Raw genomic sequence first — 26,481 nt, forward strand, 5'->3', positions numbered from 1 at the left:
CATTATGAGTAGCCATTACACGTATGTGTAGGCATCAGGGATTCAAAATGTTCGGATGGGCACGAGGAGTAGAGGGGTTAAACATGGATCAGAAGGCATTAGTCCAACCTTTTCATTTACAGATGAGGAAACTGAGGCTCACAAGAGACTAACCTTGTCCTATGTTACATAGTCACTTCATGGTACAGCAGGGACAACTGGCTGGGTCGTGAGGTTTGCCTTTTAGGTACACTGCACCATTTTTCACCATCAAGGATGGAGAAGGAATTAGTACAAAGAGACAAGATAAAGAGAGAATTCAAGAGTTGTTGCTACTGGGGACCCGGCAAAGCCTTGAACACTGGGATTTCTAATTTGTGTTCCTGGTGCTAGGACCCCAAAGCAGGGAACTAGAAAGGACTGCATGCATCTTACTCTTGAAGGTAATGCAGGATTCTATTTTGGTGTTTCTAACAAGGATTGTATCCATCTACAACTCTGTTGCCACAATTTCTATAGAACCAGGAGGAAATATATGCATCTAGGCTAGAGAGGTGCTCTCATGTGTCTCCAGGGGAGTGTGGCTGGGTTCACTTAAGACTGAGAATGTGCTGATGGATAGAAAGAAAGTCAGAAGAAGGCATGGTGTGTATTTAAGGGGCCAGAAGGACTGGCTTGGGAAGAGAGATAGAGGTGATGACATTAGCTTTCTCTGGACCACCAACACCCAGAGATGTGGCCTGATAAAAAGATACCAGCCCGTGGTAGGGTGTGTGCTCTGGGGGAGGGCACAGATTGTTGTGGTCAGGAGGGGCTGGATTGGAGAAGAAGAGAGGAAAACATAAACTGGAGCAAAGCTGCCTAATGAATAAACTAGTTAGAAGACAGGATTGTCCACTAAGAGATAGGCATTGTCACAGAGGTGCTAGAACCAGACAGGGATGAACTCTCAGTTCTAAACAGTATCCCTTGAACAGGAAAGAACACTGATGGTAGGACAAGTGGTTGCAAAGGTCAGGGACAGCACACTTAAGGTTTTGCCAAACTCAACTGTTGTTTCCTATTGCTAAGGGCTGCACCAAACCCAAAGAGAGACTGTGGGGATGTGGATACAAATACGAAACTTTGCTTTCCATTACTTTCTTCAAGAATATAACATCTCATTCAAACTGGATTACTTTCCCTGTTCCAACCTCCCTAAGAACATCTTTCCAGAACACCTATCACACAAGTTACTTTGGACTTGGGAACTTTCTTATCACCCTCGGTCAAAGCCCTTCTCCCTCTGCTAGACTCTTTTTTCCTAGTGCTTTTCTTACTTTGTTTGCCTTGAATTAACTATCTGTGTACTTGTGTCAATCGCCATTGCTTAACAAATGTGGCTAAATAACCGCGCCCCCCCCCCCCCCCCGATTCCATGGCACCTAGTACAGTGTTTTTATTATTCTAGTATTACTATTATTAGAATTTACTGTGCTAAGTGGCATTATTCTGTTTATTATTAACAAAAATATTAAAAGTTAATTACCATTTCCTAATTTTTAGATAACATTACATATTTATACAGAGATATACATCTATGCCTAAAAGATTATATATTAAACACACACACACAAACACACACACACACACACATCCTATATAATAAAAGGCTAATATGCAAATCGACCCAACAGCGGAACGACTGGTTGCTATGACATGCACTGACCACCAGGGGGCAGACACTCAACTCAGGAGCTGCTCCCTGGTGGTAAGTGGACTCCCACAGAGGGAGCACCACTCAGCCAGAAGCCGGGCTCATGGCTGGCGAGCACAGCAGCCATGGCAGGAGCCTCTCCCGCTTCCACAGCAGCACTAAGGATCCCTCGGGGGATGTCTTTCTGTTGGCTTAAGCTTGGCATGCGGACATCCCTCGAGGGGTCCTGGACTGCGAGAGGGTGCAGGCCAGGCTGAGGGACCCCAGTCCATGGTTGTTGTGCACCGGGCCTCATATATATATATATTTAAAAAAAATTATTTTTTTTTCTTGCTATCAAATTGAACAAATTTGTTGTACTGGGGCTGAGAAGGCTGTTGATTGCATCTTCTTCATTTCTGATATATCTTTCTCAATGGAGTGGCACTCTTGACCTCCCTTTATCTGCTCACTTCTCCCCAGAAGTAACCTAGTTTGGTGAAGTTGAAGGAAAATCTGTACCTTTGTCCTCTTTCACTTGAGTGAGCTCACCTTGGGAAATAACACACAGGTCTTACCCTTCCAGCTCTTGAGTTTTCCAGGGGCAGAGTCTTCCCTGCAGAAGAGCCTGCCCCAGCCCAGCCAGGTCTATACTGGGGTGGGTAATTCTGTAGAATTCTGGGATTCCCAATGAGAAAAGCTACTTTTTCCCAGAATAAGCCCCCATTCACAGGCTTTAACAGTAACCAAGGTGATAGTTTGCTCTCTATCTGCTTTATTCTCTTTTCTTATTTCTCCATTGATTGAGAATTCTGGAGAAAAGGGGGTACTATTTATGGAGTGCCTCAAATGCACTGTTCCTCATATGCTCTTTATCACTCATCTTGACCAATGGCTTCAGGGTAGGTCAGTGTGCATGAGTAATATGAGCCTTTCCCTGGAGTCTTCAAAGCATATCTCTTACCTCATGAGTTTGGTTTTCCTCTTCTTTGTGGGTATTAAAACGGACACCTTACCCTTTGCCCTCCATCAAGAAATGGTAATGGGAAGAAAAGGCAAAGTGAGATGAAGTGACAATTTTAAAGCAGATATGCACTTGTTTTGTCCCCATCTTGATGATGAGCTAGAAGAGGGGTTTTGGATCATGCATGTTGTGGGTGGGGTGGGAAAACAGAAAGTTGCTATGAAGGCTAAATACTAAAGATAATCTTCATGAGTGTCTGAAAGGGCCTCTATCACTCCTAAGGGTGAGCAAGGTGAGGCCATGTTGAAAGGTTCTTAAAGAAGCCAAGGAGGATAGTTCACATCTCATTTTTCCAAGAACTGTACCAAATTCTTGATGTAGACACCATAATTCTACTTTACAGGTTTCAAACTAGGGGTAAGAGAGGGCAAGCAACAAATCCCAGGCCACATAGTGAGTAGTCAAAGAAGTCTATTTGAACCTATCCCTGCCTCGTTTCAAAGCTACTATTCTTTTCCCCCTCCTAAAGTAGGAGTGAGGATGAGGGGAGGAAGTTCAAAGTTAGGGGCATCCACAGAGGAGGAATGAGACACATCATGATTGGCTTAAGGAGTGGGAGAGAGGCCACTGTGCCTGGGTCTAGAGGGAGGCCAAGATTCCTAGAGGCAGAGCATGGATGGAAATGACTCCTGACTGACCCCATTTCCTTGACTACTTTAGAATATCCTCCACATCTGCCTTAAATCTCTTAAAATCTTGCTCAAGGTAAATTGAGAGAGTGAAGTCAAGCTGATATCCATGTGTGTTCCTATGACCTGACTTAGGGGATGGCAACTGGTTCCATTGCTCTTCTTCAAAATCTAGCTTCTGGCTCTGGCATCTCTACCTCCCTCCACATTTCTCACACCCCCACTGCAAGCTGATGACTTCCTTCTCAGAGGAGCTAGGCTGTAAGGATGGAGCTCATGTACATGCATGCCTGTGTCTTGTGTGTTGTTGAGTCAAGAAGAAGCAGGAGAAGGCAGCTTTAAAAGCAATGCAGCCCTGGGCAGTCTGGCGCCAAACTAGAAAGTAGAGGAATCCATTGTACATTAGCACTGCCTCTGTGCAGAAGTTGGGGGGTGGCAAAGAACTGTGGTCTTGGCTGAGGCAGGAGGAATCTCGTAGGAAGGTTGGATGAGGCAACGGAATATGTCTTGCTGTGAACTAACTTGCCTGGAGCTATAGCCTCCCTTGCTATCTCCCCCACCCCCACCCCCAACTAGGGCAGAATCCTATGCCTTCTTGAGAGGTGAGAGCCCACCACCCCATGTTTAGCTGGTCAGACTCTCCTCCTAGCTGGGGGTGATGAGCTAGTCAGACTAACTGGAATGGAATCTATGTTCCCATCTTTATTTAAAATCTTGACATGTTCATTATGAACTTTTTGCATTAATTTGAATTTAAAAAATATTCCATTAAAATATTACTTATCTTGACTACTGAGGTTGTTGGTGACCCCCTTAAAATATCGTGTCCAATGTACCTCACTGGCCTCTTCAGAGGCCCAGCACTGCTGGCCTTGTTTGTTTCTTGTGATCTATTAATTCTTCATGCCTCAGGCTCCCCATCTGTAGAATAGGAGTAATAATCATACTACCACACAGGCTTGTGCTGAGCTTTGTGATGTGTGAGTACTTGAGCCTCATCTTCATCTCCAATAGTACCTAGTATCCAGTGTGTCCTCAGAGAATGTTAGCCATTTATTCTTGGTGTTGCCATTGCTGTTGTTAGAATTATTAATCATTTTGTCAGCCTGAAGAAAGAGTCCCTTCCAGATGAAAAGTTCTCCATGGAGGGAGAGGGGACTAAGCCGCACTCTGGGGCCAGAAATGAGCCAGATGAAGGAGCTTGGGATACAGAGGGCCCTGAGCCAGGGCTGGGGTGCAGGGGGGCTTCTACATGCAGTGGGGAGGTAACTTGGCCAAGCCCTTGCAGAAAATGCTTGTGGTGCAGCTGCTTTCTGGAGAAGCTGTGAGTTGCCTCAACAGCTTTTTCTTTCAGAGATTGTTTAACATTTCAAACAAAAATAAAATAAATAATGGCAGTGTTTATGGAAACCTAAGACAGAAATGAAGATGACTGAGGAGAAAGCTAAGTGGAAGCAGGCCAGAAGGGGTTTTAGAAGATCCCCCTTTCTTTAGAGTTAGCAGTTTTGTGCTTCAATTTGTCAGCTCTTCCTACCACACCCATGTGTTTCTCCCCTAGACACCCCTCTACTCATATGTACAAATACACATGCATACACGTGTGCATGCACATGCATTCTCTCTCTCTCTCCCTCTTTCTCTCTCTCTCTCTCTCACACACACACACACACACACACACACACACACACACATACACACACCTATCCCGATGAGAGGCACACACTTCAAACACCATCTCACACATATTTTGTTTTTGGAAATGCTTCCACTCACTTTCTCCTTTATATTCCTGGATTTCCCCCCCCCCCCAATAAAACCTTATTAACTCATCCTTGCCAGATGGTGCACATGACTTTAACCCCTTCAGTACAGTGAATTTTGGGGCTCAATATTCTCTCTAAAGAGACTAAGCCAGTCTTGTATTTATGTGGATAAGACATTCTCAAGTCACAGTTCCTAGGTGTAAGAGCGTGGGCAGAGGAGCAGGGCTGTGGAAGGGAAGATGTTAACATAATGCTTTACCTAAGATTTGCTTATTAGTAGCTTAAAGATGCAGATCATTTTATGTCTCCATCTTTTTTTGTACTTTCTTCACCTATCCAGTTTCACTTCAGCAGATTCCCTCATGCAAGAAAAGTTTTGCCAGAAGCAAGGACACTCCACGGAAAGTGGAAGGATGTGATGAAAACATAAGGATTTCCCAGAAGTCCTTGTTAAATCTCCAGGTCCTCCCCAGAAAGCATAGATCCAAAAGCCCGGTGCTCTGCTCCTGAAGCAGCTTGGGGTATTTCCAGGAATCCAAGTGTCCAGAAGCTCATGACACTTTAGTCTTCTCTGTGTCACTATAAGGGTCCCTGATGTTGGTGACAATACATATCCTGAAAACCCTAGATGGTCTCCTCTTGGTTCCAGATCAGCATTGGGACTCAATGCAACTGAGCTGGCTGACTGTCCATCAATAACCATCACCCTGTATGTGAGGCTCCAGTTGGAGAAGCAGAGTGGGCGCTTCATCTCTTAAGCTCAGGGCCTAACACTGGGAAACACTGTAGTTTTGAAGAAGAGCTAGGCCAATGTCTGAAGTGTGCCACCAGCCTGAAGATGTCAGACTCTTCACTCATCTTGGCTTAGCTGAGTGACCAGTGCCCTTGGGAAATTACTTCACTTCAGGATCAATTTCTTCATCTATAAATTTGGAGAACTTAGCATTTACTGTCAAGTTTGAAAAGTAAGTAATGTGTTGATATGGGTATGGAAGGATATGTTTGGGGAAGCACCAAGCAGAGGGAACAGCTGGTTGCATAATGGTGCCTGAATCCTCAAGTCTCTCAGCAGGCCACAGTGGTTCTCAACCTTCCTAATGCTGCGACCCTTTTATACAGTTCCTCATGTTGTGGTGACCCCCAACCATAAAATTATTTTCTTTTCTTTTTTTTTTTTATTGCTTAAAGTATTACAAAGGGTATTACATATGTGTCCATTTTATCCCCCCGCCCTAGACAGTCCCCTAGTCTCCCCTACCCCCCAATGTCTTATGTCCACTGGTTATGCTTATATGCATGCATACAAGTCCTTTAGTTGATCTCTTACCCCCCTACCTCCTGCCCCGCAACCCTCCCCAGCCCATAAAATTATTTTCATTGCTACTTCATAACTTTAATTTTACTACTGTTATGAATCATAATGTAAATATCTGATATGCAGGATGTATTTAGGTGACCTCTGTGAAAGGGTCATTCGACCCCCAAAGGGGTCGTGACCCACAGGTTGAGAACTGCTGCTTTAGGAGATGAGGCTGGAGAGTGGCTTAGTTGGATATTCTCCTTAGTGTCCTCCAATCTGGCACTCCATTCTTCTTTACCCTGCTCTGTACCCCGGAAGCAGCCTCTGGGCTGCACCATTGGGCTCCCTCATCTTCTGGCTTCTGTTTTGGGCTGAGGGAAGAGGAAGGAACCAGGGGATATTTTCCCTGGATTCCCTCCATTCCAAGCTGCAGGCACAGCAGCCGTCTCTTACAGCCAGGGTGTCCGGAGCTGCTCCCTGTTCCTGTGCCTGTGAGTCCAGAGGTGGTTGTGACTACTTACATTGGATATTGTCAGAGCAGGAGGCTTTATCATCCCTTGTTGATTTCCCTTAACTCTTCCCTACTCGTAGATCATCCCTTCCTTAGATTCTACCATGTCTCAGCCTACACGCTCTTTGTTCTTACTGGAATTGTGGTTGACACAGATGCTCTAGGGCCACATTATGGAGGCTATGAGATGGCAAGGGGATGAGGCTACTAGACGAAGCACACAGGGAGCCATTCTCATAGCTTCTTGCTAAGTTCTGGGCACAGTAATGGATACTCAGCACTTACCAACTGATCAAGCCAATGGAGAGCTCAAAACTCCTAGGGCTGACTTTTAAAAAAGGCCTTTGAATTCATCATCCAAAAGGGAAATAATCTAGGTCAGAGGGACTGCTGTGGAGAGGGTGCAAGCCAGCAAGCCAGAGCTGACAAAGCAAAAGGTGGCGCTCCTCCTGCTGCAAGCAGGCCAGCCCAGCAGTGGGCGGTGGAGTGGGCATGCATATTTCAAGCCCTGGTGGAATTCTGTCCTCTAACTGGCTAGTTTGACTCAGCATTGCTGGGAGCCACAGACTATTCCTCATTAGCAGTTATGAGCTCATTATAAGATTCTGAGAAAAACACCAACAAAGGATCCTAAGTTTCTCTAGAGCTGGCTTTTTAATTTGGAAAAAAGAATATCATGCTTCAAATAAAGCCCTAATTTATAGAACTCAGACATAACGGGAAGCCCTCCATTTTGCTATTTCAACTCTCTTTGGGATAATTCTGGGAATGAGCAAAAAGTTATAGGGGGAGAAAACTCCAGACCACACCTTCCCAGCATAGCCCCAGTACTGGCTTCTTGGACCAGCCCTGCCATATGTATTCAGAGGCTGGGCTGGAATATCTGTGGCTGCCGTGATTAGTGGAAAGAGCCAAAGACACATCCTCGTAAGGTATAGATTCAAATCCCAGTTCTCACGCTCACTAGCTTTGAGGTTCGGGGTTCATTTTTCAATCTCTCTAAGCTTTGTATCCCTCATCTATAAAATGGGAATGAGACCTTTATCTAACTCACTGTTTTATTGCAATAATAATAAAAAAAGGTAACTGAACCAGAATAGAAAGGAGAGATGGAGGCCAGAGAAACTAAAGATTTTTCTATTGGATTGAATCTTCCCTCCCACACTCTGTGATCTCCTTGTGGGAGTAATGTTGAGAATGCTCTGTGTATTTTTAACCCATAACAATTACATCATATTTAGTATGGTTATAGGTCACTACAAAGACTTATTTTATGCAAATTTGCCAGTGAGTGCCAATAAGTGCCTAGCACACAACCCTCTCTTGTCAGACTACCTCCTATACACAGAATAAAGACAGTCAATTTTCTTACCTCTCTATTTCAACCTGGCACTATCCCGCCTAGAATTTCTAGTTGTCTGAATCATCCCCCACCCCAATAGAAAAAACAAACTAGATAAAACATATTGCACTGGTCTTACTACAAAATAATTCAATTCTTTTAGCCAGATCTTGGTTAAAAGCTGGGCCATATAATGATAGATAATAGCCTCTATCATGTGTTTGCTATATATAAGGCATTTGTTCCAAGCACATTTTACATAGAATTCAGACATAATGGGAAGCCCTCCGTTTTGCTATTTAGGATGAGGTACTCCTCAGCCTAATCTATGAAGTAGGTACTATTATTACCCCCATTTTAAAGATGAAGAAACTGAGGTATAGAATGGTTAAGGGATCCACCCAATTTCTACTGCAAGTTGGGTGGCAAGCATTTGAGTCCCAGCTTTTGCTCTGAAGCTGTGCTCTCAGCCGCTCCACTATCTGCTATATGGTGGAACTGATTTCCTGGGGGCTCAATCAACTAGTAGAATGCACTTTTGTTAACAACTTTGCGAAGACCAGGGTCGTTTGCTTGTTACATAATTATCCATTAGCTCACCCAAATTATAACAATAATTGTTCTAGCTCCCACTTACTGCATGCTTATTCCCACTTACTACAGTGATACACTTAGATGAGGAAGTTTTCATCTTCATCATAATCCTTATAAGAAGTGTCTCATTAGCCTTATTTTTCAGATAAAGAATTTGATCCTTTGTCTAAAGTCCTATGGTAAGAAAACAGTGAAAAAGGAATACCAACCCAAGTTTGTTTTTAATGAAAATCCATAGACTACAGTTGAATATCAAAGAATATATTTTATCTGTATTTATATTTTAGTTTTCAAATTTATGGGTATTAAATAACAACAACTTTGAGTGTAAAATAATCTCAATTCAGTTTGATAAATAATGGGTACTGGCTAATTTATACATTTAAACTATGAGATATCCCAATATTAAGTCAATCAATAGTTTACTTTCTGTGACCTGTCCCTTCCAAATATCCTTTGTTACCTGCATGTTTGCCTTAGATACATGAAGACTTGGTGTCTCTCAGAACAGTGCCTCTTCTCCAAGCCAGACGCTGGAAGGCCCTCAGTGAGCACTTTTGATTAATGCTGATACGGGGACAAAAGCACAGAAGGAAGCACTTCTGGGCTCAAAGGTAGGTCCCAAAGACCAGGGTCTTTTGAAAAAGTAAGACATCCTTTTCCAAAATTATGCATTCCCCCCCCCCCCAAACCAATAACTCCAGATAGAATCTTCAAAGCAAACAGTTCTGTTATAGTAAAAACATGTACAGACAATATTTTCATATGTGCTTGTCAAGCAGATTTTAAAACTTTCGTTGGCAATGGAGGGCCTTCAGTGGAGCTCAGAAGTCCAAGTCTCTGCCCCAGGCTTTTGGCTCATGCTTCTATGTGATGTTAACGACAAAACATGGACAATTGAAAGAACTGAGCTCCAATGGGCACAAATTTAAAATTGACAAACTCATTTTCTTCACAATCCTATTTTTCAGGATAGTTTAGTATTACGCAAGAATTAGCTTAAACCTCCTGATATCAGCCATGCAATCATGCCACAAAAGAGAGAAACCCTTAGCCTTATTAAAGTTCCTAGAGCATGAAGCTCACAAAATGGCTGAGTTCTTCAGAAGCCTGGCTCAGTATAAAAGTCCCTCTTAGGCTTGAGATAGAACTGAAAAGAGATACGTGAATAGTGATGGAGATAGAGAAAGTGACAGCCCCTGGGAAGGGGTGGTAGAAAGCCAGAAGTTTTACATTTACCTGCTTTGCTTACTTGATTATGGTGATCCACTCCACTTATTTATTTACTTACTTTTAATCAAGACTGGGGTGAAATAAAAACTATTAGCCATTAAAATGGAATTTGAACTCAGTTCAGATTTCTAATCTTACATTTTTTAGTGCAACATCAAGTAGCCTCTTAATCATTTTCTACCAATTTTTTTCTATCTTTTTTGCTTCTTTCGTCACTCTCCTTTATTACTTTTTACTATTTTTGTTTCTCTTTTCTACCCTTTTTCCCTCAATAAGTAAATAATTCAGAATACTCAGGCTTACTAAAGTTTCAATTGCCCACTTATTAGCTGCTGGAGATGCTTCCAAGATGGTGAGAAGGTCACATAGGGAAGATCTAGATGACATTGACTTCCTTCAATGAAATACATTCATGGAAGACACAACATGGCCACACTGCCTGTCCAGTATAGCTAGCCTTAACTGTACCTGGCTTTTGGAAAATGTGGTATCTTATGTCCTGGCATCATCTTCTCCTCCTTCTCATCTTCTGAACAGGAGACCAGTTCTTTTATATGTGCTTTCTCCACTCTACCATGTCCTCCTCCAACTCCATTGGATACCCAACTTTGTCAGATACTCATTGAGCCACTCTTTGAACTTCTGACAATGAACCAATCCTACTTGACCCAATTGAACCCAATAATATGTTTGCTGTTTTGAAAGAAACTTGAGAAGAGTGTCAAGAATTTTAAATGAATTTTTAAAATTCTCCTCTGTCCCCCTTTCTGCCAGTAATTATTACTAAATTGAGTTTCAGGGGAAGTTCCTATCTGGCCCAATACCCTTTGCCCAATAACAGCCTGTGCTATTACTGGGCTTTTACTATCCTTAAAGGGTGAAGCTGCAATGATTTTTCCCTCATAACTTCTTTTTAAAAAATATATTTTTATTGATTTCAGAGAGGAAAGGAGAGTGACAGATAGAAACATCAATGATGAGAGAGAATTATTGATTGGCTGCCTCCTGCCCACCCCCTAGTGGGGATCGAGCTCACAACCTAGGATGTGCCCTTGACTGGAATCGAACTGGGGACTCTTCAGTCCTCAGGTTGACGTGCTATCCACTGAGCAAAATTGGCTATGGCATCCCCCATAACTTCTATTTGATCTTTTTAACTTTGGGACTTAGAAGGATTCAGTTGCAGAGAACTCTTTATTTCTTTCAGCTCTAAAATGTAGTGATTCTAAAATAATGAACTGTCACTGAGGTGAACATACTGGTCTCTCTTAATCTGGACCCTAAGACTCTCATTTGTAGCTCTTGAACACCTTATTCATCTTAGCATTGGACTGAGTCGAATGAAGCCATGTCATGCCTATGGCTTTAATTTTGTAGTCTATATATCAGAAGAAAAGTGTGAGAAATCCTCCATTCCTTTTTATCCCCTACAGTGTGTGCCTATTTTAATCAGATTGTTGGCAGGATCATCAACTCTATTCTAAGCAACTTGGATCCACAACAGAATGATTCCCCGTCAATGCCAATCTAAACAAATGTCATCAACTTTCATCCCAGGGAATATTAAAAACAGAAGAGTCCCTTTGTGACTCCGATTGGCTTTGTGACTTTCTTGAGGCAAGTGTTGGTCTCAGGCTTGTGTCTCCTAGTCATCTAAAATGTGGGTGGGACATGTCCCAACCACAACCGTGGTTGTGAGCTCAGAAGATTCACTCCACTTTTTATCATAAAACAGTACTCAAATGCAGTTGTATGGTTCACAAAGGGCCCCCACAGTCTTCATTGATCCTCCTAACAACCCCTGTGAGCTCAGAGAGGTCTGACATTACATCACCAGGAATTGAATGTTTTGCGTCTGATGCCAACGTGTGCCCCACATAGCTCTCCTGTTGATAATAGAGTGAATAAAACATAACTAGCAAAGTACATTTTTTTTGGTATAAAGTCATCTGATAAAAATGTGGACAGCCCTTTGGTTATCTGAGGTTTGGGGTATCATATGTCATGCCCCTTTTTATTTTGCATATACTAGTAACTGTAAGCCGAAAACACTCTGTTAATAAGCAAAAGAATGTGATGTAGTGTAGGGGAAGTGCAAGGCTCCAAACCTGAGAGGAGTTACTGATCCTCTCAATGGTCTTACTGCTTAGCCTTGAGCAAAAATTCGGTTTGTAGCTACTCTGTTTATAATTAAAAATAATATCTAACATTTATTAAATGTTTACTATGTGCCAAGAGCTATGCTAATAATATGTAAACCCATATAACACAGCTCTGAAGTCACAGGGTATTTGCACTTGCTGTTCTTCTTGCCTGCAACACTCTCTCCGTGTATATCCTTGTGGCTCTCTCCCCTTCCTTTCTTTTCCAGATCTGTTTGAATGTCACCTGTTCAGTGAGTTCCTTACTGGCCACTCTATTAAATATTTAACACCTTTCTTTTATCACTCTCTCTTTCTCTTACCTGGCTTTATATCTCTTTGTAGCATTTGCCACCACTATATTCTCTATTTACTTATTAATCTGTGTATTATCTTACTTCCTCCACCAGAATATAAAGTCCTCAAGAACTAGGATGTTCTCCCTTCGCCTCAACCTTCCACCCTCTTGTAACCCCTGGGCCTAGGATTGTGCCTGGAATGGAGTAGATATTCAACAAATATTTGCTGAGTGGATTATCTCATTTTATAGATGAGGAACCTGAGGTTCTAATGGAATAAAGAATTTGTTTAGGTGACCAAACAAGGAAAAGGTGGACCAGAGCCATGAATCAAAGTTGTTTGACACAGGAGCCCCAGTCTCAAATCCTGCTTACCTGTTGTCTCCCAGCCTCATTAAGAGAATCATAAAATGTTTGGGCTGTTTGAGTTGTGTCTATTCCCTGACCAGTCAGGGCCTCCAAGACCAAGGTGAAAGGACCCAGCTCTCTCAGACATCCTCCTAATGACGCCTTTGACTGCTGCCAGGGATAGGAAACTCTACCTCAGCCTAAATCCCCCCCTCTGTCTAGTTCACCCACATCATCACCCTTCCCACCACACTGTTTACACCCATGGGTCTGTGTTGATGCATACATTTCCCAGCCCCCTTAGTCATTGTTTAGCCATTATACTTTCCTGGGGTAATTTTCCATCCTTCTGTTTATATTATAGTTTTGCTTCTACCCTCCTCCTCCATTTTTAAGGACAGAGAAAGACATGTTTGGTAATACCAGCAATAATACAGTTATAATTACGATGGAAGCATTTGCCAAAAGGAGGATTTAGCTGTGATTTGTTGAATTCCATCCTGAGTGGATTATTTATGAGCAAATTCATGGCTCTTTTATGAGGTTTTCTGAACAGAGCAGTCTTCTGATGCTTCTATCTGCTAGAGGCTTTGTGCCAGCCTTGGGGGGTGGAGAGTGGAAATGGGGGGGGGGCACATATCTAGCAAAGCCTGATTGTTGAAAAAGCTTTAAAAGAGCCTTTGGGGCCATCTGAGAATATCTTTCAATATCACTTCTCTGGCCCCGTGTCCTCTTAAGTGACTAGTCATTGCTCTTGGTAGAAAATGAGACGAAATGCCTGTGCCTCCATGTGAAAACATGCTTCTAGCCTAACTTTGGTTTTAATGCTCCCTGATGGGTCTGCAGTAATTTCCCATCCTCTGCCTAGAACTCATTGCATTTCACACATGCTAGGGTTGGACACACAAACTAGACAGGGTGGCAGCCCTAATAATTAAGGGGAAAGTACCCAGGATTAGAGGTTGGTAGAGCTGAATTTGTGTGTGAACTTGATCTTTACTCTCATGGCACCTTTCCTTGTCCTGATCACTAACCCCTCTAGAATTTACATCCTGTTCATTCAATGGCTTGGTGCAGATGTTGGGGACACAGGTCAGTGGGAGCAGGGGGTCCTGAGCCTGTTTGTCTTCTGCAGCATCTCTCCTGTTCCTCTGTTCTGCTGGGTGCCTCAGAGGTCTAATGATATTCAGGTTGTATTTCCCAGGCTCCCTGATCAGCTGGCTTCCAGCTGGGCTCATTTTGTGGGAGGCAGTGGATGGAGATGGGAGGGAGAAAGGAAGAGAGAAGCCCTGCTTTTCTCCTTCACCTTCACTGTCTTGGGTGGTTTCTCCAGTAGTAGCTGCCTCTCTTCCTGAATTCTGGATCCTACTAGACAGCTGTGCTGTGATTCCAGCTCGTCTGATGGCCCTATAGCCTTTGAGTTCTGATCACTCCGTCTCCTCCTTTGCCCCTGCATCCTGCCATTACTATCTTTGATTTACCTCCTTGTCTCCTGTCTGACTTCTCAACTCTTCCACCACCTGGGTAACTAATCCTCTGCACTGAAATCCCTCTGTCTTAGATGCTCAAGTATGGTTTTAATTATTTTTATTTGAATATTGATTGATATAGATTTGTCTTTAGATATTTGTTTTTAGATATGAAATTGGGTGAGCATTATCTCCAGGTCAGTTTTAATTTCTCCTTAATCATTAGAAAATGTGGAATAATAAACATGAGCTCATCAGTGTAAGGCTACATAGTTGTACACATGTGCATGCTTTTTGTTCTACACTGGAGTTTGAAGCACAGTACCAAAAAGTCTTTCAAGAATAAAAGGCTTTCAAAAGTAAAAAGTGTAAGAAATAACTTAAAAATGTAGAGATGGCTAGGTATCTTATTTTCTCCTTTTCCTCTTGAAACCATTCTTTTTTACTCCATGATGTCAATATGATTCAAACTTTCTTTTCTACCTCCAGCCCTTGGTTTGTAAGGAGAGAGGGAGAGAAACAGAAATCAGTCCAGAAGTCAGCAAACTTAATGTGCAAACATTATGTGTTAACACTGTGTACTTGGGTGAGCTAGGATTATTCAGCTGAGACAACACGAAACCTCCTCCACTTATTTGGGCTTTAAAATCTGACTTCATTGAAAGATGAAATTCAGTGGAGAAAAAGAAGAAAAGGAAAAAGAGAGGGACAAAGGAGAGGGCAGTGGGAAATGGAACACATTCTCTCTTGGTGACAGAAAGTATTTCTTTGTCAGGAAAGTAGTTCATTTTTGAAGGTAGGATACCTTCTTTATGCTCAGGTATGAAGCTGGCTTAGGAAATGAATTTAGCTTGCCTGGGTGATTTTACGAATGTGCTGGCTGCTCAGCACATTCAATATGGAAACATTTAAGTAAGCAGAAGAGAAAGTCATAAAAAAAAAGTTGATTTAGCAGAAGGTCAGAGTATGGGATAAAAAATAAAATAAAGATTGTATGTGCTAGGATTTTTTTAAAAATGTATGTGTATGTATGTCACACACACTAATTTAGACCAGCTGGGGTGATCTCACAGGGACCCCATGGGCCAGAGCTGCTGTTCTGTGGAGAACACATCTCCCCTGGAAATGTGTACTCAGGTGCAGTTGAAGGGTCTGAGGTCATGACTGAGGCTCTGGCCAAGATTCTCCCAGGCTTCAGCCTCTGTTTCCTCTAGAGTCCGTTGGTTGGGAGCCATCCTTCAGATGCCAGAGCCAGACCATGAGTCTAATGTGCATGTGGACAGCATGAATTATAATTGGAGACCCGTGGGCCTTGCTAATGCAGACAATGTCTTTCTTCCTGGAGAAATTAGATATCTCTTTTCCCTCTTCCTTTTATCATGGCCTCTGAGAGCTTAAGTAGTAAATTTATCTGGGGTTAGTTATGAGGAAACTCTTCAGTAAAGCAATGATGAGGTAAACCATTCCTTGGACCACGCTTCTACCTCTGTTTGCCCTTCTAAAGCTCTGGTGAGCCTGGGGTTTAGCCAGAATCCTGAGTGTTGTGCTTTCTAAAGAGATCAGGAAGACTAACTTATGTTAGGACCAAGGACAAAGGGAGAAAAAAGAAAAAAAGGGGGAGCTTAAGGGGGATACATTATAGACTCCTGTATCTTGCAGGGACTAACAAGGTCATCTCATTGGTTTACTACATTTTTTCAAGCAGTATTAGTCTTTCATTTATCAGGAAGCCATACACCCTATAGGAGCTGAACTTTTTTCTGTTCACTATAATATTCCCAGTTTAAACCAGTGGTTGGGACATGGGAGGGGAGTTCTATAGTCACCCTAGGTTTCCAACAATTCAATGAGCAAGTATATTGCACTTGTTATTTGTATTAGGTTCTAAAAAATGTTTCTGTGTAGAGAATAGTGGAAAAGTAAGGGAAAAAATATCAAACACCTACTATGGACTAACTATTAGATTTCATCAAGGGGTTTTTGCAGAGACGAAGAATTAGGGCTATTGTTTTATGGGGCCACTGAAGATGGGAAGAACTCTGTATCTCAAAAAGAATCAGAGAGAAGGCTTAAAGCATCATACGTAAACAGAAATGCCACCCAGTTTAAATGAGTGAAGTAGGCTGGGTGGGGACTGTGGCAAAATAAATAGCACATGTCCAAACTAGAGGGGAAAAAAAGGGCCTATTTTGTGCATGGCAATGGTTCCAGTATAGGAGTGTTGCCCCAGCTTGACCAGATCTTCGGATATTTCAAGACAAGCCAGGAAGTTTGTATTTATGTGAAATATCCTGACTTGATATATTGGTGACTAATTACACAAATTAATACAGTTGACAAAACAAAGCATACTTGCAGACAGGGTCCTTCCTGCCAATTTTTGGTCTCTGTCCTAATGAATTCAGGCTGCTTCATAACAGTCCACCCTATAATAGCAGTTCTTTTCTGCCTTCCTTTTATATTGTTTTTCATGGAATTTAAGAGGGATTTTCATGAGTTTGGGAGACAGGAAAACTAGTGACACAATCATTATGTCGTGGTTCCTTTTTATTTTTTTGTGGCTCATGGATATCCCCTAAGTTCCCTGAGGGCCCCGATTTCTGAATCCTCCGTGGAATGTTTCATAGTCCCTGGCACAAAAAGGTCACACACTACATATATATTTATGAAATAAATGTGGCTTTCCTCTAAGTGTAATTAAATGGGGAACTGGAGGATTTAGGGTAGAAGGAAATTACTTAAATTATCTGCATCCTACATTTTCTTTCTTTGTAGACTCCCATTTTCTTCTGAAGCTTGTATTAGATATCTATTGGTGTGTAACAAATAATTCCCAAATTTAGCTGCTTTAACTAAAAAATATTTATTATCTCACACTTTCTGTGTGTCAGGAATCCAAGTACCTTTTATATGAATACCTCTTCCTTTAGGTCTCTCATAAGCCTATGGACAAGGTATCAGCTAGGGCTGTGGTCTCATTAGAAGATCATCTCCAAACTCCCTCACATGGTTGTTGGCAGGATTCAGTTTTTCTATGTTGGCAGGTATCTTTCAGTTCTTTGCCATGTGGGCCTTTCTAAAGGCAGTTCCTAACATGGGAGCTGGTTTCCAGAAGAAAGCAAAGGAGTGCAAGACAATAGACAGTCATTTTATAACCTCATCTCAGAAGTGATATCCCATCACTTTTTTTCATATTCTCTTCACTGAAGGAGGCTCACTAGGTCTACCTCACATTCCAGGGAAAGGAATTCTATATTATAAGACTGTCATGACAACAGAACTATGGGGATTAATACCTTGAGCTTTTCTTCTACATATTTCTTAGCCTTTTTCTCTGACCTAGAATTGCTATGAGATCCTGAGAATTTCCATCCCACCTCTTCCTAAGATAGTCCAGGGATTGCAGCCATTTTCCCCTTTTCATTTAACTCACTTCAATAAGAAAAAAAAAATCAAAGAAACAAATCAATTTTAGAAGAAATTTTAGTAGGTTTTTGAGGAGACATCAAAAATTATGTTGATTCTAAGTTAATTAAGCCAAAGAGTTATTCTGCCTGGTGTCAAAATCAGATGAACTTGGTCCTGTAGTGACTGAGTATCTGAGAAGTGAAAGACACAATATTGATATAGCGGATTCTCTGTTATATCTCAGACTTTGGCCAATGGAGTGGGAAAACCTATGTAAGCTGGGATCAACACCCCAGACAGATTCATTTTGGAGAAACTCAATAGGAAGTAAGGCCAGATATTAGTGTCATGAGATATGAATTTATAAATCTGAGTTTATTCCAAAAGGCAAGAGGGTAGGAGCACCACTGGCTGAGGTGGGCATGGATACTAAAATCCAGAGTATTTTCAAGCATAATTGACACCTTGATCACTGGAGGTCCAATGAATAGGCAATCAATAATAATAGGCAGAAAGCTGGCTTCAGGGATGACCTGGCAGGGACTGAATTAGAGGTCATAGGCAGGGCATCCCAGCTGCTAATGAGACTGGGCTCCAAGGCAGGTTCCCTGGGGAGACTGGGAAACAAGCCTGGACCTCAATCACTGCAGATGGAGACACAAGACAGGGAAGCCACTTACAAAAACAAACAAACACTTAGAGCTTAAGACAGAGGTTTGATCAGGAAATGGCAAGAACTTGATTATTGAGGAAAAGGAGATCCATAGTCATGTTGGACCAGTAGCAAGACAGCAAGAGTAGACAAAAAGTTGACCACTGCCAGAAACTAAGATTGGTCTCAGAGTTTGGCATGAGACTGAGACTACTGGTTGAGATCAGGCAGACTCACTTGCCAGGGTAGATTAATGCAGGAACCCAGCCCCAGCACGGACATTAAACTCTGGCGACCCTGTGACCAATTGCACTCAATACCCTCTGATACCTCATGGGAAAATCAGACCAGTGTTGTTCTAAGAGGGCAATTAGGTTTCATGATTTCCTTCCCCAGCCAGACATCAGCATGAAATTGGAGGCTTGGCTTCTAAGCTCCCATACACTTCTGTTCCCTTTCCCTCCTGTGAAGGTCAGGGTGAGAGAAAGGACAAAATAGGACAAAGCAACCCTCTTCTGCCAGACCTCCTAGAGAAGATGAAGGAGTAAGGGGGTGAGACGGGGGCAGGAATGTGTGTGATACACACAGCATTCCCTACCTCTTCACCAGCTACTCTCCCAGCCCCAGAATATTCTCCTCCACTTTCTGCCAAGCCACATTCTACACAGAACTCAAACATTTAACTCTACTTTTGCTTTTCCAGGAATCTTCCCAAATTCTCTCTGTTTCTCATCCCCCCCACCCCCCTTGTCCTCTATACCATTCACAGCACCCACCCCAACATCCTTTTACTCAAGATATTTCTCATATGCAAGCTAATTTTTTTCTTTTATATTTTCCCAATCTGCATATATTTTCCTACGCCATCCTCCACCACCAAAAGACAATATACTCTCCCCCTGGATGGGATCATGGTTTTTTCTTCACACGTAAACCCCCAGTTCCTAAGCTAGGCTCAGTCCACAGTGACTTCTCCAGTAATACAGTTTAATGGGCCCCCTGGTGAAGAGGAAAGAAAAATCTAAGTGTCTCTCTGGGTATCTTCAATCTGCTTGATTTGTATTCAATTTCTGGGCATAGGAGCTTCTGCAGATTTGCAGCATTTACTGTCCTTGCACTACAATATTTGTGCTTTATCACAGCAACCACATTGGGAGCAGCTTGAGGGTAGGGGGTCAGAACACAAATGTTTTCTCTTCTGCTCATAGAAACTAGCACAGTATGGGCACCTCCTAATTGCCAAAGAAGTCCTTGCTGAATGAAATGGAATTTTCCTTAAGTGAGCGCCTTTTGCCTATCTTTAGACCTGAGCTCTCATGATAAGAAAATCAGAAGATTTAGCTGAATTTTCCACTGTTTAACTCTACATTGGGGTCACATAGAAACAACCTTTAAAACATAATACTTTGAAAAAACCCATCTGTGACCTGCTGGTGTTGCTCAGTGGTTGAGCGTCGACCTATGAACCATGAGGTTATGGTTTGATTCCAGGTCAGGGCACATGCCCAGGGTGGGAACTCAATCCTCAGTGGGGGATGAGCAGGAGGCAGCTAGCTGGTCAATGATATTCTCTCATTATTGATGTTTCTATCTCTCCCTCTTCCTCTCTGAAATCAATAAGAAATATCTTTAAAACAAAAGCTCATCTGTGAACTCGGGGTTGGTCACTAGTCTGTGGGTAGACCATTGCTTACATTATACACTTTCGTCTGATCTCTCAGGGTGAGGGAAGATTTTGGGAACAGTCTGAATTTGTCTACAAAGTTAAATTATGAAACCAGCCCTTTTGAACTTTACCTTTTGCAAATTGATGGATTTTTTTCCTGTGGTTAATTGAAATGACTGAAGAATGCTGAAGCAACGAGGGAAATTTTCCCACGTGGGACCGCAGATGCCTGAAGAACACCATCACACTACTCCTCAGATCTTTCTTGAGATCACAAAGGGTGGGTACTGCTGATCGGACAATGGGGGAGGGAGTGAGCACTGGGAGGTCTTGCTATCTCTGAGGTCAGAGGCAGGGCATCCCAGCTGCTAGCACAAAGCTCACACATCAGCTTTGTAGATTGAACAGATTAAGTGTCTTAGGGAAGTGAGGCTGCTGAGAGTCACCAGAAACACCATCCCTGGCTTCTGTCCCACCCGAGTGCCCTCCTCTTTCATCTGAACAAGATATAAGTTCCTGTTGTTTGAGTTGGCTTTGCCCAGCTCCATGATTTCAGCTCATTGTCTCCATTCTCCAATGTGTGGGCTCATTTCCGTTCTCTGAGTACTATTGTTTTTCTGACTTGAACAGTCATCCAGAAAACCTCAGTAATAGGGCCTTTGTATCATTATTTACTTTTCTGATTATATATGTCTTTTCCCTCCCCAATGCTTGAAGACATCAAATTGCAGTTAAAGTAACTGCACGGGGAAAAGCAGGAGCAACAACAACAAACCACTTCACTCCTCTGGGTGGAAACATGCAATTGTACCAAGAGGGATAAGGAAAAAATGGCTCATGTTTGGAGAAAGAAATTGGAATAAGGGAGTGAGAGCAGACAGGCTACTTTAGCATCTGATGCAAGGGATATGAGAGAATAGCCCCATGTGTTAGTTGGAAAAGTAAGGCTGTGAGGTCAGGCTCAGGAAAGGATTTTAGTATATGGAATCCCAAAGGTCCAGTCTGGCTGGGATCCCCCTTTTTTGACTTTGGACCTTGAGGTGGTAGTAGCTGCTCCTGGAACTCATTCTGACCTGTCATTCTAAGAGCAAGCTGGGACTTTAGGAAACCAATTTTGGTGATGAACTTGAGTTTCATCCTTTCTTATTGTGAACTTGAAATTGAGGGTTGATATATTTTCCCAGTCACAATGGTATTAGGCAGCATGATGCAGAGAGAGTACAAGTAGGTGATTCAGTGGAAGCTTCACCCATAAAAATAATGAAAACCTCAAACTCCCAATTAAGGCTCTAGGATCTGCCTTGACTAAAATGCTGTTGTATTCCACAGTGGACATTTGTTGTTCTTTCCTCCCAAGCAATTATCTTTCTACTTTTATTGGAACATCAGCCTTATTTTCCTTTAAGAAATGATTCCTCTCCCATTCTCAGGGCACGTGAAGTCTGGGTGAGATCACATGATTCATATGTAACCAATCAGCTTATCCCATACTGGCTCAGAGATAGGTAAAGTACTCAAATTTGTCCATTGAAATTTAGCCTTGGAGTTTTCATGATAAGGGGAAAATTTTCTGGTAATACTGTTTGAGCACTTGGGTTGAGCTATGCCTAAACTTTTCTATACATGACTCAATGAACGTCCTTATTCATTTAAGTCAGTTTGAGTTGAGTTTTGGTCTCCTGTAACTGAAAGAGTGACATGTGATCATATTATATGCCAATCACTGGTATAGTCTATTTGTTTCTTCCAGTCTGGTTCTCCTCTCACATAGCACTGAGCAGGTAGTAAGTTCTCCATATCTATGAGGTGCATAAAAGAATCAATGAACAAGAGTGGAAGGCATATTGGCTAATGCTTGAGCTCTAATTTCCTTGGTTCCACTGACTATTCTGGCCATGGCCTAGGAAGTGGAAGTCAGGTCCTTTCAAGCCTCAATTTAATTGTGGCTCCTGAGGGAGAGTTCCAGATCTTAAATAATTTCCACTGGCTTTACGGAAGGGTGGGTGGTCCCTGTAAGCTCTCTGTGGAAATTCCCTTTCGGCATCAGTTTCAGATTGTACAGCCAAGCAGGCAATTGAATTAGGGAGGACCAACAGTTTTCTTTGAATGCTACTGAAGACACTGGAGGGAACCAATTCATTCCAAAACAGTTTTCACTATCATTTTTCAGACGCTAAGTTGATACCACAACTGATGATCCCTGAGCTGAGTGAAATGGGTGGCCTTGGACATGATTTTTGGATATGCTGCTCATTTCAAGATTATAATGTTGTTCAAATTAACCTGTGCTATGTGCCTTTTCAAGAGGACATTGTCTTAAGGAGTAGTCATGTTTCAAAAGTCATCCCTAAATCTAGATGTTTCTATAAAATAATTGATTCCAAGGTATTTTAAGGTCTAATATTATAAATGGTCATTAGCTTTTGGAGATAATGCATTACTTTTCAATAAAATGTTCTCTGATTATCCTAATCAAGAGTAACTTTTTCCCTTTTATATGTCATACAAATGTTATAGGAGCTTTAAAAAAAACACACAAAACCTTATATTTAAAATTTTTAATCTTTTGTTCAGTAATTGTACTGAGACTGTTCAGCTTATTTCCATCATTAGATGTTAATAGACTGAAGCATAGGCCACAAGTTGTATGTCATTTTCTCTCAACATTGTTTACAGTGTATACCTCATAGTAGATACTTAGTAAATGTCTGCTCAATAAACCTCCAATGTTCTACCATTTATATTCTTTCACACCCCTATGAAAAACATAATTCCTGGGTTCCAGTTTGTGTTTTGAAAATGAATAGCTTCTCTTCAATCTAACTAACTTATCTCCAAAATTTATTTAATGAAAATTGCTAGATATTTTTCGAAGTTTCATTTATTAACTAAGACTTGGGGACCCAAAGGCAAATAAGAGGAATGTGGTCTTTTCCTTCAAAGAGTTACAATTTCAAATCACAGAACCACGAACAATAGGATATGAGGTGGTTCCATTCTTTTCTCCTCCAATCAAGCTGATTCCCAGAGTAAAGGGACATGTTCAAGCCTCACAGAGGAAAGGCATGCTTCTGGTGTTCTCAGCTCTTCTTTCATAAGGTCACTGTTGGCTCTCAGGCAAGCTTCTCCCTCCCCTGAAAGGTTCTCTAATGTTCCTCATAGTCTCCATTAGGCTTTAGCCAAGACTTACTCTTAAAAGCTAACTGTTTTCCTTGTTTACCTATTTTTTCATTTATTTGAGAATATTTACTTCTAACCTTTCTAAATAGAAAGTCATTGTTAATCTTGCCCCCTAGGAAGCTGACACAAGGAGTACCCTCCGGGGGGAAATCAGGACATGTTAGTCAGGATCGCAGGAGCTGTATATCCTGGGTGGACATGAAATGTTTCCTTAAAATCTGTTAAGACTGCCTCCCCTTAGCTAAATATGAAGCCAGCCTCAGAACTCCTGTGGGCCTAGAATTATGACCACCATCATCCTTAAGTAGGTACTGGTCCATTTGCATTTTTTGAGCCTCTCTTCTCCATTTTATCACAATGCAGTTCTCACCTCACCAGATGCAGAGAATGGCCAATTGTGTCGTAAGTGTCCTTAACAATTCCATTGGGTTGAGTAGTGTTTCCCTAAAATCCATGTCCATTTAAAACCCATGAATGTGACCTTATTTGGAAATAGGGCCTTTGCAAATATAATAAAGTTAAGATGAGGTTATAGTGGATTAGGTTGGGCCCTAAATCAATGACTTTTTTTTTTTTTATAAGAAGAAAGATATTTGGATCCAAAGGCAAACAGAAGGAGGAAGAATATGTGAAAACAGAGGAAGAGATAGGAGTTATTCTGCCACAGCCAAGGAACACCAAGGATTGCCAACAAATAATAGAAGCTAAGAAGAAGCAAGAAATAACAGCTTTCAGAGAGAATATTGTCCTGCTAAAACTTTAATTTTTGACTCCTGGCTTCCAGAACTGTAATAGAATGAATTTCTATTGTTTTAAACTACCTAGTTTGTGATAATGTGCTTTGGCAGCCCTGGGAAACCAATATAACAACCAATCATTGATTTACATAAAGCTGTAGGAAAGGGGAAATGGACAATACAAAAGAGAGGACATTTAGCTTCTTACTAGCTTAATTTCTTTGTCTCTCCCAAAACTAATGGTAGAGAATAAGTAGAACATTTAGGGATTATCTACCCTGTGAAAAGGTCATGGGCTATTGGTATGTTAGAACTCTTAAAATTTAGCCAAACTTAATTCTAGAAAAGGTGATTTGAATTTGAAGCTGTGTTCCAATTTATTAGTCAGGGTTCTCCAGATTGTACCTCCTATGGGTTGGGTTCTGTTTCTGTAAAGAATACTGACAAATACATTATATATGGAGAGAGAGAGAGAGAGAGAGAGAGAGAGAGAGAGAGAGAGAGAGAGAGATTATAATAAATTGGCTGATGTTATTATGAAGACTAGAAAGTCCCAAGATCAGCAGTAGGCAAGCTGGAGACTCAGGAGTGATAATAGTTTAGTTCTAGTCCAAGTCTGACAGCCTGAGAACCAGGAGAGATGATGATATAAATTCTAGTCTGAGAGCTGGCAGGCTCAAGACCCCATGTTTCAGTGGCAGTTAAAGCCTGGAAAAGACCAATGTCCCAGCTCCTCAAGCAGGAAGATTTCCCTCTTGTTCAGCTTGATTTCCCTCATGTTAAGCCCTTTGTTTTGTTCAGGTCTTCAATTGATTGGATGAGGTCCACCCACATTGCAGAGGACAATCTGCCAATTTACTCAGTCTGCCAGTTCAATTGTTAATGCCACCCAGAAACATCCTCACAGATACACCCAGAATAATGTTGGCCAAATGTTTGGGTACCCACTGGTGATCAAGTCAAGTTGATACATAAAATTAACCATCAGAACAACACTTACATACGATTCATGTTGACTATGGGTGACCAACATCAAGAACATATGATTATCTTAATTAAAAATGTCAAAAGACATAACTTTTCTAAGTACTTTAGCCTGGGATCCCTGGGAATAGAGTTTAAGACAAAGCAAGGTGGTCCTAGGGAGCAGGAGAAAAGGACAGGGCGAGTGAAATGAGGAAAGATGGAAATCAATAGAAGGATATGTGCTTGGTACTGATAGAATCTTGTATAATATATCTCAGAAGTATCTGTCTAAGGGACACAATGAAGAATTTATCCATCACCTCTTATCTGCTTTGATCAAAAGTGGCTCCTCACACATTAACTTTCCCACACACTCAGTGTGCATATGGTCCAGGGAAATGCAGGTTTCACTATCATTGCACCCCACAATGCCAGGGCAAGATGTGAGAGGTATGAAGCACAAGGCTGAAGAATTATCCCTATAAAATCTATTCAAAGCCTTCATATTACTGATTGGCACAACTGTGACTGCAGAAAGAGATAGAGCCAAGTAGAGGATTTTGGAACAGAACACCAGAAATGCCCAATGTGCTTAGGAACACTATGGTAGACATGTGTCATTTTGCGCACCCTTCTTCCTATTTTTGGTAAGAATCCCATCTTATAAGGAAAAGCCTACCTCTTGCTATAGAAGCTAGGCAGGCTGGGAAAGCAAGTGCAAATATCTGGGCCATGCAAAACTAATCAGATGGAGGAGGACCTACTCTAGGTTTAGAGGGGAAGCCAGAGATGTGAAAAAGAGAATATGCTGAAGTATCATTCTGGTGTTAGAAATACAACCAGGTCTCACATAGAACAGGGGGGGAAATCACTCCTCTTCTCTGGTTATCCTGCTCAGTTGTTTCATTTTTCTGTTGTCCCTTAATGGCTTTCCTCTGTTAACTCTTGTCACAGGAGGCTCCCTGTCCATATTTATAGGACTGCCTGATTTAGATTATGCTTGATTCACCTAATATTAGATTCAGACCACACATCTTTCCCTAGCTCATGGATGCACTGCCCTTGATTCAGGGGTCCATTCTGCTCCAGTCAGTTATATTTAGGATGCAGTCAGCAGGCATAACACATAGGCACTTAGAGAATAGAGACAAATAGTGACAATTCCCCAGAAGAGAAGGCACAGAGACAAAAGGGAATATTCAAATATTTGTGGTCTGGATTGGGGATCAAGAGGCCTGAGTTTGCCTGGCTGGTGTGACTTAGTGGTTGAGCATTGACCCCAAAACCAGGAGGTCCAAGTTGGATTCCTGTTCAGGACACATGCCCAGGTTTTGGGCCCCAATCCCAGTAGGGGGTGTACAGGAGGCAGCTGATCGATGATTCTCTCTTATCATTGATGTTTCTATCTCTCTCCCTTTCCCTTTCTTTCTCTGAAATCAATAAAAACATGTTTGTTTGTTTGTTTTTAAAAAAAGAGAGAGAGAACTGAGTTCAATGTTTGCTTTTGTTACATGCCTCTGTGATCCCAGGAAAATCAGGTAACTTTCCAAATCTTCAAAACATCA

The sequence above is a fragment of the Myotis myotis genome, unplaced genomic scaffold, assembly GCF_014108235.1.
Source record: "Myotis myotis isolate mMyoMyo1 unplaced genomic scaffold, mMyoMyo1.p scaffold_m19_p_8, whole genome shotgun sequence".
Lineage (NCBI taxonomy): Eukaryota > Metazoa > Chordata > Mammalia > Chiroptera > Vespertilionidae > Myotis > Myotis myotis.